The following is a 13,900-nucleotide window of genomic DNA, read 5'->3' as shown; positions in this document are numbered from 1 at the left end:
GTTAAGCGTCTAACTTTGGCTCAGGTCATGATCTCACAGTCCATGGGTTCGAGCCCCACATTGGGCTCTGTGCTGACAGCTCAGAGCCTGGAGCCTGCTTCAGATTCTTTGTCTCCCCTCTCTCTGCCCCTCCCCTGCTTGCTCTCTGTCTCTCAAAATAAAAAAAAGAAAGACATAAAAAAAAAACTACTTAAACTAATAGTAAGGTTTCAGGTTACAAGATGCATACAAAAATCATTTGTATTTCTATATATTAGCAATAAACTAATAAACACGTAAAAATAATACCGTTTATAATAGCACTAGAACTATGAAAACTTAGAGATAAACTGACAAATGATATGCAAGGCCTATACACTGAAAACTACAAACATTTCTGAGAGAAATTACAGAATACCTTTTTAAATGGAGATGTATACCATATTCATAGGTTGGAAGACTCAATATTTTTAAGGTCTGATGTAGATTGATCTATAGATCCCAATCTATAGATTCCAATCAAAATCTCAGCAGGCTTTGTTTTTTGTTTTTGTTTTGTTTTGTTTTGTTTTGTTTTTTTGATGAAACTGACAAACTGTTTCTAAAATTCATTTGGAAATGCAAAGCATATAGCCAAGACCACTTTGAGGAAGAAAGAACAAAGTTGGAAGATTTTAAATTATCTGATTTCAAGACTTATTATAAAGCTACAGTATTCAAGACTATATGTTATCAATGTCATGATAGATAAATCAGTGAACAGAATAGATTCCATAAATAAACCCACATTTATATAACCAACTGATTTTCCACTAAGTGGAAAAGGCAATTCAGTGGAGAAAGGATAATCTTTTCAACAAATGGCTAAAAAAATGGATATCTTTAGCAAAAAATTTACTTTACCTCATCTCTTGCAATATATACGTAAATAAATGTAGCATAGACCATGATCATGAGTTTAAAATTTAGAGCTATGAAACGTGTAGAGAAAAAAATAGACAAAATCTTTAGGACCTTGGGTTAGGCAAAGATTTCTTAGGACACCAAAAACACAAATAAAAATAAGTAAGTTAAACTTTGTCACAGTTAAGAATGTCTGCTTTTGAAACATGCTTTTAAGTGAATGAAAGGACCAGTCACAGATTGGAAGAAAATATTCACAAATCACATATCTGAAAAGACATATCCAAATTATGTAAAGAACTTGAAACACTGATTAGTAAGAGAATGAGAAACCCAATTTTTAAAAAATGGGCAAAAGATTTGAATTGACACTTCACTAAAAGAATACATGGATGACATAAGCTCATGAAAGGATGTTCAGCTTCATTAGTCATTACACAAACACAAATTAAACCTACATGAGATGCTGCACCTACTGCACATCTTTTGGAATGTCCAACAAGTTTTGGTGAGGATATGGAGAATCTAGAACTCTCACTCACTGTTGGTGGGAATGTGAAGTAGAACAACCGCTTTGAAAAACAATTTGGCAGTTTTCTTAAAAAGTTAAATATATACTTATCATAGTGACAGCCATTTCACTGTAGGTATTGATCCAGACAAAAGCATATGCCCATATAAAGACTTGCACAAATATGTCGATAGCTTTGTTAGAGCCACAAACTGGAAACAACCTACAAGTCCAACAATGTGTGAATGGATAAACAAATGGCGCTATATCCATATACTGGACTACTACTCAGTAGTAAAAAGGAATGAACTACTGATACGCTCAGCAACATGGATGAATCTAGAAATAACTGAGCTGGATTTCTACCCCCTCCAAAGCATATGGTTTATGATTACATTTATATACAAGTCCATAAAATGCAAACTAATCTACAGTGACCAAAAGCAGATCTGTGGTTACGTAAGGAGTAGTTACATAGTAGACTGCCTGGGAGGAGGGATTACAAATGGGCCGAAGGAAATTTTAGCGGGTGAGGGCTATGTTCACTCTTGACTGGGGGTTGGGAACTGAGAAGGCCGGACGCCCAGACGGCCCGCACAAGAGCTGAGGACGCAACCGCGCAACAAGTAACTTGGCACCGCACCAACCACCAGGCCATCGCTACCTCCCAGCCTGCCCCGCGTTATCAGGCGCAGGCGCAGTGAGGTGGGCGGGGGAGGGATTCGGCCCCAAGGTCCGGTGGGTGTGATTTGGCCCTCAACCCCGCCCCGGCCGCGGCCACACCCCTCGCCCCGCCTCCTGGCTCGAGACGCCCCGGGGGAGGCGCCGCTGTGGTCCGCTGAGCACCTTTATGGTGGCAGGTGAGTGAGGTGCGGCGTTGGCCCCCGGCCTTAAATGCACTGGCTGGTCTACGGGAGGGGATGGTGGGAAGTTGTGGGTACCGAGTGGGATGCTCTCCCCCCGTTCCCTCTGCTCACTTAGGACAGAGTCCTGTCGGGAGTGGGACAACTACCCAGGGGACGCTCTCTGCATCCTCGCCCGCGCTGCAGCGGCACCGTTGAAAAACGGATGCAGCACCTGAGTGGTTTGCTTCTTCCCGGGAGGGGAGTTTTCGGTTTAAATACGGCTCTTCCTTCCCGAGCTTTATTTAAAAACAACGAAGTCCTCAGCCCCATCTAGGAATGAAAGAGTCCTTGAGGGGTAGCTCCGTTAGACGGCCAAAATAAAGGCGTGTTTTCCAAGTTTTTCGTGATGCAAAACAAAATAAAATATATTTTTATAAAAATATTGTTCTACTCAGTTTCATTTGCGAAGACCTCCTTAAAATGTAATATATGCGTGTCAATATAGTACGTGAGTGTGTGAAGAAACTGAGGCACAGAGAGGCAACTTTGCCTCCCAAAGATTTCACACCTGTAACTTGGCAGTCACGATCAGAATCTCATTATTCTGGCTTCAGAGCTTGTGTTCTTGACTATATGGAATTGTCTCCTGGCCACTTTCTTGTCAAACTGTGGGTAGGTATTTACTTCAGTTGCCTTTTTTCAATTGCCTTTTTAAGAATAAAATGGCTAGATCCTGGATACTAATTTGCCTCACTAATAGATGAGGCAAAAGTTACCCAGGGAGGGGCACCTGGGTGGCTCAGTCTGTTAAGCTTTGACTCTTGGTTTTGGCTCAAGTGGTGATCTCACTGTTCATGAGTTCAAGCGCCTAGTCCAGCTCTGCACTCTCAGTGAGAGCCTGCTTGGGATTCTCTACCTCTCCCCCACCCCCCCTCTTCTCTGTCTCTCTGCCCCTCCCCCACTTGTTCTTCCTGTCTCTCTAAATAAATAAACTTAAAAAAGTTAAAAATGACAGTAAATAAAAAGTTACCCAGGGTAATCTGATGTGTTCTATTCATACCTGAACTTGAACATCAGTTAGGAAATTGTTATTTTATTCACACGGTCAAGTTGTGAAAAACATATTTATGACTCAAAACACTTCTTGTTTCATTTTTGTCTCCAAGTAGTAGAATCTATATGGGAGAACACCTGCTGTTTTATGAAAATTTCTGTCCGTTCTTTAGAGATACAGTGTCTCTTGGGGCACCTAGGTGGCTCAGTCGGTTAAGCGTCCGACTAGCGTCTGACTTCGGCTCAGGTCATGACCTCACGGTTCGTGGGTTCGAGCCCTACATGGGGCTCTGTGCTGACAGCTAGCTCAGAGCCTGGAGCCTGCTTCACATTCTGTATCTCCCTCTCTCTCTGACCCTCTGCTCATGCTGCCTCTCTCTCTTTCTTTCTCAGAAATAAATAAAACATTAAAAAAAATAAAAAAAAGAGATACAGTGTTTCTCCCCTTAAAGAGAGGGCCATCTCCACTTCTGCTGGCCCCTCCATCCTCTCCCAGGCCGCACAGTAGCTGCTAGTCAGCTGAATAGACTCAAAAGCAGCCATGACTCATAAGTACTTGGCAGGCTGCTAATTTTTGTTTTCCTACTATAGCAATTGTTAAACACAGAGGAACAAGAATAAAAACTCAGTAGATGACAAACCAAACCACAGATTTCCCTTAGAAACAGTGTAGCTTTTCTTCTGTGTAGGCAAAACATTTTAAGTGGACTTCAGAGGCTGTGGTTACGTTTAATTTCAGCGGCACATGTTTTGCTTCAATAGATGTACAGTTTTGCAGGTGACTTTTCTCTTTCCTTCCTGTCTGGTCGTTTTATGGTTTTAGAGTTGCCGTCACATGTCCTCTGTCAGCCTCCAGCCCAGGACCAGATCATCTTAGGATACCTGGCTGCCCTTGATCATATTGGGGAATCTTGGGTCCAGCTTGGGTCGAATCCTCTGTTCTTCACCTCCCCAGACCCACAGACTTTTGTGAAGACAGGACCCCTAGCCTCAGTTGGCAGCTGTCTTTTTCAGCTTCTTTTTAAGACAAAGAGACTTAAGACTCAAGTTTGGCTTGGGACTGTCATGTTGCAGAAGGCAAGACTCTTTTATCCCATAGGAACTGAGTTCCGGCTGCCAGTGCTGGTGGCTGGCCCCTTGCCACCGCTGTGTCTGTCTGTACCTTGTCCACTGAGATGATTTTCTTATTTTTGAGCCTCATTGGCTTACTGTTTTTCTCTTTTTATATTTTCTCACTCACTGTAGGCTCTCAGAGGAGGGGAACTGTCAGTTTGGTTCATCACTGTATCTTTAGCATTCAGAAGATGGTGGGTATCTAATAAATATTCATTGAATAAATGAATGAAATGCTTTGTTTTGAAAAAGGGTGTGTTAAAACGTAAACTTAGGAATTATCCAGAAGTGGACTTTGACATGTTCCCCTGGACATGCATTCTGCAGTATTCCAATATTAATCTCTGGTTGTCTTTGTCTCTCATTTAAAACCACATACAAACTTTCCACTCCTATCTTTGTTTCATGTCTAATAGATTTACCTGATAATTTCATACAGACATATGAAAAGAATAATCAGATCATTTTCATTAGCAGTATATTTCTGTAGAATGGAGAGTTCTATTTGAAACTTCTAATTTTATCAGGTGTTTCTTGTACTAGTTACCAATTTCTGGGTAACAAATTACCCCACAACTCAGTGAGTTAAAGCAATGGTCATTTTCTCATAGTTTTGTGGGACAGGAATTCAGACAGAACACAGCAAGGAAGAATTATTTATAGTCCAAGGTGTCTTTTTTTTAATGTTTATTTGTTATTGACAGACAGCCAGAGCATGAGCATGGAAGGGGCAGAGAGAGAGGGAGACACAGAATCTGAAGCAGGCTCCAGGCTCTGAGCTGTCAGCACAGAGCCTGACGCGGGGCTCGAACTCACAAACCGTGAGATCGTGACCTAAGGTGAAGTCAGACGCTTAACCGACTGAGCCACCAAGGCACCCCTATACTCCATGGTATCTGAGACCTCAGCTGGGGGCTGGCTGGGCATGCCTCTCTTCTCATGCAATCTCTACATGTGTCTCCAGCAGAGGGGCCTTAGGATAGTTGGAATTCTTACATGGTGGCTGACGGCTCCAAGAGAGGCCGTTTCAAGACTCAAGAAACGGAAGCTGCTTGTTTCTTAAGGTCTGGGCCTACGACCAGCATGGCCACACTCTTATAGTATTATGCTGGTCAAAGCAGTTATACAACTTGCCCAAATTTAAGGAACAGTGACACCTCTAATGTTAGCAGTATCAATTTATGGCCATCTTTAGTCCAACACATTGACTAATAGAGAAAATACCTTTGTTCTAAGGCATTTCATAACCTGCCGTACCTTGGACCTTTCTTTTGTAAATAGCATCCCCAACAAAGGCAGTTCAATTTTTGCTCCAGCATATTCAGTGAGGTTAAAGTAAGCCTTTGTTTTGATGTTAAACCAGCCTCTAACATCAGTGCTAAGATCAAGTGAATCATAAAAATGGACAGTTGATTTGACCACTAAGAGCCCTCAATTTATAGCCAATCTTTTTGAAGTTTGTAATACAGAACCCCAGTTAAAGCAACAGTTATGATGGTACCCCCAGGGAAAGTGGGAATCTCTGGGATGCTGAAAATCCAAGCCACGCATGATGCCAACGTGTTGGATGTAAATCCACCAAGTTGCATTTGAAGAAGAGAGAACTGGCTAAGAGGCAACAGCTATAATCTTTTTTTTTCAATTTTCAAAAATTGGGGTGCCTGGGTGACTCAATCGGTTAAGCGTCCAACTTCGGCTCAGGTCATGATCTCATGGTTTGTGGATTCCAGCCACGTGTTGGGCTCTTTGCTGACAGCCAGCTCAGAGCCTGGAGCCTGTTTCAGATTCTGTATCTCCCTCTCTCTCTGACCCTCCCTTGCTCACGCTGTCTCTCTCTCTCTCAGAAATAAATAAAATATTTAAAAAAATAAAAATTTAAAAATATTTAGTTTTTGAGAGAGAGAGAGCGAGTGAGAGCGAGCGAGCATGAACAGAGAAGGGGCAGAGAGAGAGAGGGAGACACAGAATTCAAAGCAGGCTCCAGGCTCTGAGCTGTCAGCACAGAACCCCATGTGGGGCTCAAATTCACGGACCGTGAGATCATGACCTGAGCTGAAGTCGGAGGTTTAACCCACTGAGCCACTCAGGTGACCCACAGCAGCTGTAATCTTAAAGTGAGGAGATGCGGTCCTGACATTATGAAAAGGCAGCTAGTTAGTGGCAGTGGGTGCTATTGAGGCTGAATGGGCAGGACTTTTGCTCCTGGATGTGGGGGAGGAGGGAAGGGACCAGCTGGTACCTCCACACGTTGTGTCTTGGTGGCTGGAGGTGGACACTCCTCTCCCTGAGGCAAGGAGGGAGGATGAACATTTGTTACTGAACTGAGATGATTATGAAGTCCAAGATATCCCACTTGAACTGGAAACATGAATGCATAGTTCACCAGATAGGAAATGAGAATGGTCAGGCCTCTTACTTGGAGACTAGATGACTTCATTTTTTTAAAGTTTATTTATTTATTTTTGAGAGACAGAGAAAGAGGGAGAGAGCACATGCGAGTGCACAATTTGGGGAGGGGCAGAGAGAGACAGGGAGAGAGAGAATTCCAGGCAGGCTCCATACTCTGCGCAGAGCCCGATGTGGGGCTCGATCCCATAACCCTGAGATTGTGACCTGAGCTGAAATCAAGAATCAGATGCTCAACGAACTGAGCCACCCAGGCACCCTTTTAGTAGTACTTAGGCACCCCAGCAATTAATATTCTTAGCAGAATATTAAATTCTGTGTCCTGGGAAGGTGATGGCAATTGGACAAACTCTCCCTCCTTCAATTTATATATTTCAGTCCTCTTGATCAAACATTCTAGAATCCAATCTTACAGGTGCTCTTCTGGCTTTTGCTGGCTCATGCTCGCGCCTTTTGGGGTACAGTTTCTTTCCTTCCCTATCAGGCGCTATGGGTTATATTGTGGCTCCATCCTAATTTTGAGATTCAATCACCATTTGGAGATTAACCTCCTCGTGGTTAGGAAGCACAAGTCCTGAGGGTCCATGTCTCTGCAGAGGCAGGAGTGGGTGGGTGAGCATTGCCTTGTGTGTGATCTCCACAAGGGAGGATGAGAGGTTAGCTCTCAATGGGAAGGGGTGAGCTCTTTCTGTAGGCTCCCTTGAATATCAAGGGATTCCGGATATTCAAGATTTTCAGGGACATCGATCCAGATCATGCATTCCATTTCTTCTCACTGGGCCCTGTGTCATGCAGCAGAGCTGCCGTCTTTGGGAATGTATCTTTCTGTGGAGTTTGGCAACTGTGACCATTACGTCTTGGGGCTGGTCCCCAGCTCCTCTGCCTTCTCACAGAGCAGACGAGAGCGTATTTGTTTATTCCCGAGGAGGTGGAGGTGGTTTTGAGATACTGTCTACAAATTCTTTGATACTCTTCCCTTCTGGAGGTGAGGCCAAACTGAATAACTGGCTTGTCAGTTTTTCTTTTGAGTAAAAATGACATTCTATGAAAAGAGCAGCTAGGTCAGTCCGCTTAGAACTCAAATGATCACACAAGTGCTTGTTCTCAAGACAACCATGTACTTCTGTGTGTCACAGAAGTGCTTCCCACACACCTCATATGCCATCTCATATATGTATTGTGTTAAAATGGCGTTTTAAAGATTTTATTTTTATTTTTAAAAAAATGTTTATTTTTGAGAGAGGGAGAGAGCATGTGAGCGCCTATGTGCGCACACGCAGGGGAAGGCAGAGAGAGAAATCCAGGCAGGCTCCCTGCTGTCAGCCTGGAGCCGACATGGGGCTCACAAACCAAGAGATCATGACCTGAGGCTAAATCAAGAATCAGACGCTTGGGGCACCTAGGTGGCTCAGTCTGTTAGGCCTCTGACTTTGGCTCAGGTTATGATCTCGTGGTTTATGAGTTCAAGCCCCACGTCGGGCTCTGTGCTGACAGCTCAGAGCCTGGAGCCTGCTTTGGATTCTGTGACTCCCTCTCTCTCTGCCCTCCCTTGCCTGCACTCTGTCTCTCTCTCAGAAAATGAATAACCATTTTTTAAAAAGTCAGACACTTAACCGACTGAGCCACCCAGGCACCCCTTATATTAAAATGTTAAGAAGATTTATATTCAAGGGCAAGATTTGTAAACATCAAGTAAACATTAATATTTACTGCTTCATCAAGACAGGCGCCCCTTGTATTAAAATGTTAAGAAGATGTATATTCAAGGGCAAGATTTAGGAAGACATTAATAATATTTACTGCTTCATCAAGAACATTCATGATGAGTAAAACGGGCCCTGCCCCGCACCCCCGTTGTGAGGGCAGGGCTATGAAGAATACAATGACTCTGACAGTTTGGTGCCACAGCCTTGATTTGTGCCAAGACGTCAGCTCCCCTCTGGTCACACCTGCTCCCCTGCACCTGGGGAAGCAGAAAACTGCTATCCTAACTTCTCATGTGCTAGATAAAGTTTTGCCTGTTTTTGAACTTCATATACATGAAACCACAGAATATGTACTTTTTTGGGCCCAGCTTCGTTTGCTCAACATTGTGCTTGTGAGATTCATATGCGTGTGTTGTTGCAGTTTGTCTATTCTTATTGCTATTTATATTTTCCATGGATAAATCTTCGTCTCTTCTGTGACAGTAGTCCCACTTGGGGTGAGCAAAGCATAATGTGTAGGGAAGGTGAATCACTCTGTTGTACTGAAACTAATGCAACATCGTATCAGCTATACTCAAATTAAAAAATTTTAAAAATGCATGCATGTTTCTGTTAGTATTTCCCCAGGAGTAGAATGGCTAGGTTGTAAAATATGGGTATATTCAGCTTCAGCAACTGCTGGTTGGTTTTCTGTGATGTTCTTTTTTTTTGAAACAATAAAATTAGATCAGAGAAACAACTCTGATTTACCTATAACAAAATAAGAGCTGTGCAATGTGTACAAGGTTGGGGAGGCAGTTGGGGCTACATTGTTCAGAGCCTGAAAGCCATGTGAAGGTCAGGTGGGCTGGGTAGTACAATGACGAACGGGCTGGGTTTGAATCCTGGGTCCACTGCTTGCACTCTATGTCACCTTGGCCAAGTGACTTAACCTTCTTCAATCTTAGTTTCCTCATCTATAAGATGGGGACAGTACTCACCTACAAGGGTTGTTTGGAAGAGTAAATGAATAATGTAGGAAAACTTTTTTTAAATGTTTTAATCTATTTTTGAGAGTGCAAGTAGGGGAAGGGCAGAGAGAGGGGGGCAGAGGATCCGAAGAGGGCTCTGTGCTGATAGCAGCGAGCTCAATGTGGGGCTCTAACTCACGAACTGTGAGATCATGATCTGAGCCGAAGTCCTACGCTCAACCGACTGAGCCACCCAGGTGCCCCTATGAAAACTTCTTAGAAGAGGGCCTGGTATCTAAGACACCCCCAAAATACTAGTTTCTTTCCTTTCAAAGGATTTTATTTGGAGGTATTAGGAGATTGATGATATTTATTTTTGAGAGCCAGAGAGCCAGAGCGTGAGTAGGAGAAGGGCAGAGAGAGGAGACACAGAATCCGAAGTAGGCTCCAGGCTCTGAGCTGTCAGCACAGAGCCCGACGCGGGGCTTGAACTTACGAATCATGAGATCATGACCTGAGCTAAAGTTGGACACTTAACTGACTGAGACACCCAGGCGTCCCTAGGCTTCTTTTTTAAGATGCTGTTTCGCAGAATACACAGACTCACCCCAATATTTACAGGGCTTTGAAAAAAGGAATATGTACTTTGTCATTCAGGCAGTTAAATATATATTACTCATATATTTGGTTTTTGTCCGTGGTTCCTGGCTGACAGCTCCATAAACTTTTGGAATTTCCTAAGTGGTAAAAGCTTAAGGGTTTTTCTTATGTTAATAAAATGACTTTTGGAAAGCACCTAAGGATGAGGACTGGCTGCTAGAAAAACCAATTGTGTAATTTAAAGGGTTGGAACTGGTTGGATTATTTGCCAGTGACCAATGAGTTCATCAACCATGAAGCCTCCATAAAATCCTAGAAGGATGGGGGTGTCTGGGCTCCTTAGTCGGTTAGGCATCTGACTCTTGGTTTTGGCTCAGGTCATAATCTCATGGTTTTGTGAGTTCCAGTCCCACGTCAGGCTCTGAGCAGACAGCATGGAGCCTGCTTGGGATTCTCTGTCTCCTCTCTCTCTGCCTCTCCCCTGATCGTGCTATGTCTGTCTCTTTCAAAATAAATAAGTATACTAAAAAAAAAATCCCAGAAAGATGGGGGCTCAGGGAGTTTTAATGTTGATGAACATGTGGAAATTTGGGGGAGAGTGACATGCTTTGAGAGGGCATGGAAGCTCTGTACTCCATCCCCATACCTTGCCCTGTGCATCTCCTCCATCTGGCTATTCCTGAGGTCTATCCTTTTATAATAAACTGGTAAACTGGTATAATAAACAGTATATAAACTGTTTCTTTGAGTTTTGTGGATTGCTCTGACATATCAATCCACCCAAGGCAGAGGTCATTGGAGCCTCTAAGCTATAACCTGTTGGTCAGAAGCCCAGGTCATAGCCTGGGCTTGCAACTGGTGTCTGAAATTGGAGGTGGGCTCAGTTCTCCAAGAACTTAACCTGTGGAATATGGTGTCACCCCCAGGTAGAAAGTATCAGAATGAGTTGAATTGTGGAACATTGTGCTGGTGTTTCAAACATTGGTGCTATAAAGGAATCCCACTCCTACTATAGTGGAAATTGGGTCCCAGAGCCTTTTAATTTGATAACAATATTTGTTTATTCGACAGAGTTCAAATAATGCAGAAAATGACAATGATAAAATTTAAAAAATATATAACCCTTTCCAAAGCTCATCAGCCAGAAACAACTACCATTAAATAAGTATTAAATAAACATTATGTAACATTAAGCTTCTTTTTTTATTAAAAAATTTTAACGTTTATTTATTTTTGAGAGAGAGAGAGACAAAGTGTGGGTGGGGGAGGGGCAGAGAGAGAGAGGGAGACAGAATCTGAAGCAGGCTCCAGGCTTTGAGCTGTCAGCACAGAGCCCGACGCGGGGCTTAAGAGAACCGTAAAATCATGACCTGAGCCGAAGTCGGACGCCCAACCAACTGAGCCACCCAGGCACCCCAATATTAAGCTTCTTATGTCAAGTTTCTTATGTGGTATGCCCTTTCAATATGCAGATTTTCCCTCCCTAATTCAGGGAAGTTATCTTGTGCGGTTTAAAAAAAAACATTTTATTTATTTTTGAGGAAGAGGGAGAAAGAGCAGGGAGAGTGCAGAGAGAGAGAGGGACAGAGGATTCAAAGCGGGCTCCGCACTGACAGCAGAGAGCCCGAGGTAGGGCTCGAACTCACAAACTGCGAGATCACAACATGAGCCGAAGTCAGAGATTCAACCAACTGAGTCACCCAAGCACCCCTCTTGTGTTTTATTTTGAAAACGTATTTTTCCATTTGCTGGGTTCTCACAGCAGGGTCACCAATCATCCTATCCCCTAACCTCCATAGCCATCTGTTTCTCTCTAATTGCTTTAATATCTTTTACCTTTGAGTCTTTCTTCGCTGTTATTCCTATAAACCCCTTTTCCCCTCTCTGTCATAAGTTTGATAATTGGTTCTGGTCTAGTTTGTTGCCATTTCTATTGTATTGACCTGTTCTGTAATGTTTTTGTCCTCAGTTTTAGTAAGCCTGCAGTCTTTCTTTCCGTACCGTTCTGTTGTTTTTCATCTTGTCCTTGAGCATTATTGAATTCTTGTTCTTTCTGACTTGCTATCATGAGGAGAAGTGCGGGGAAGTGTTCCTCTATTCCTTGAGTTAATTTTCTTCAGGGTGAGTTTTGTCGGCTAAGTTCCTAGGAGTGTGTTTGCATAGTGCATGCTGTTCCTTTTCAACCTGCTGCTGCCTGGGTGACCCTGCATATGCGCAGGCCTGCCCCTCTGCTCCTGAGATCATCAGTGAGGTGACTGCTTGAAAGTCTTTCTACGGTATCTGGGCAATTTGTTTGCCACAGGAGCCACAGAGTGAGAGCTGGACATTTCCTGTGATGTCCATTTGTTGCTGTGCCTTGAAGGAGTGGCGGATGAAGGTGGTGTGGGGTTTGGGGGGAGTTTGCTCAGGTGAGGGCTTGACCTGTAAATGTAGTAGAGATGTTATTACTCCCCAAAATGACCTGTAAGATTAATTCAATTCCTATTAAAATCCCAGCAAAGTTTTCTTTATGATGTAGATAAGCTTATTCTAAAATTTGCATGGAAAGCCACAGGCTCTAGAATAGCTAAAGTGATTTTTTAAACTATTTTTTAAACGTTTATTTTTGAGAGAGAGAGAGCAAGCAGGGGAGGCGAAGAGAGAGTGGGGGAGAAAGGATACAAAGCAGGCTCTGTGCTGAGAGCAGCAAGCCAGATGTGGGGCTCAAACTCATGAACTGCGAGATCATGACCTGAGCTGAAGTCGAATGTTCAACTGACTGAACCACGCAGGCACCCCTAAAATGATTTTTAAAAAGAAGAATAATGAAGGGACCACTCTAACCCAATCTTAAGACCTACTCCACAGCTGCAATAATCAAGACAATGTAGAACCGGAGGAGGGATGGACACATAGGTCATTGGGACGGAATAGATAACCCAGAAATAAACCCAAACAAATATACACAATTTAGTTTTGGCAAAACTGCAAAAGCGATTCAATAGAGGAAGCAGAGTGTTGCAACAAACAGTGTTGGAGCAATTGGACATCCATAGGCAAAAAAATGAGACTTGACCTGTAACTCAAAATGGAAAATGCAAAACTATAAAGCTTTTAGGAAAAAGCCATGGGAGAAAATCCTTAGGGTCTAGAATGAGGGAGAACATTTCTTAGACTTGATACCAGGGGCACAATCGCTAGAAGGAAAAATTGATAAATTGTACTTCATCAAAATTAAAAAACCTTTGCTCTGCTACAGCCCGTGTGAAGGGAGATGAAAAAAGCTACAGATTGGGGCAAATATCCAGCAAAGCGCTGGTATTTACAATATATAAAGAACCCTCAAAACAGAACATTTAAAAAAATAAAAGCTCTCAGGGCACCTGGCTGGCTCAGTCAGTGGAGCGTGCAACTCTTGATCTTGGGGTCATGAGTTTGAGCCCCATGTTGGGTGTGGAGTTTACTTAAAAATAAAATCTTAAATAAAACTCTATTATTTATTTTACAACTGCATGTAAATCTATAATTATCTAAAAATGAGAAGTTTATTTGAAAAAAAAAACACCTCACATCTCCAGAGCACCCTTTTTTTCTGACCTTCAGACCAGCATTGAACCCTGACATTTTCCTTTGGAGCTTTTGTCATGCTTTTGTAATTATTTGAGGGGTTATCAATTTAATGCCTGTTTCTCTCACCAGGCTGTGAACTCTATGCTACTGCATCTCCAGGGCTGAAACAGTGTCTGATACGTATTTATTAAATGAGTAAGAGTTCATGCCTTGCAGAATTATTGAAGGGCTTTGTATTTGGAAACCACTCCATTTTGAATTTTAATTGTTTGAAAGTAATCTCTG

General features: G+C 42.8%; 1 long non-coding RNA gene across 1 annotated transcript in view; it reads left to right on the top strand.

The window, feature by feature from the left end:
• Positions 1–2,208: 2,208 nt before the first annotated feature.
• The window catches only part of LOC144223887 (uncharacterized), a 78,307-nt gene continuing 66,615 nt past the window's right edge, over positions 2,209–13,900 (top strand). Inside the window, exon 1 of the long non-coding RNA XR_013332858.1 lies at positions 2,209–2,253. This is a non-coding gene — a long non-coding RNA (uncharacterized LOC144223887). The remainder of the gene's footprint in view (positions 2,254–13,900) is intronic.

Source organism: Crocuta crocuta, unplaced genomic scaffold, assembly GCF_008692635.1.
Source record: "Crocuta crocuta isolate KB4526 unplaced genomic scaffold, BGI_CrCroc_1.0 scaffold121, whole genome shotgun sequence".
Lineage (NCBI taxonomy): Eukaryota > Metazoa > Chordata > Mammalia > Carnivora > Hyaenidae > Crocuta > Crocuta crocuta.
The sequence above is the reverse complement of the archived record's forward strand: the minus strand, read 5'-3'. Positions and strand labels throughout refer to the sequence as shown.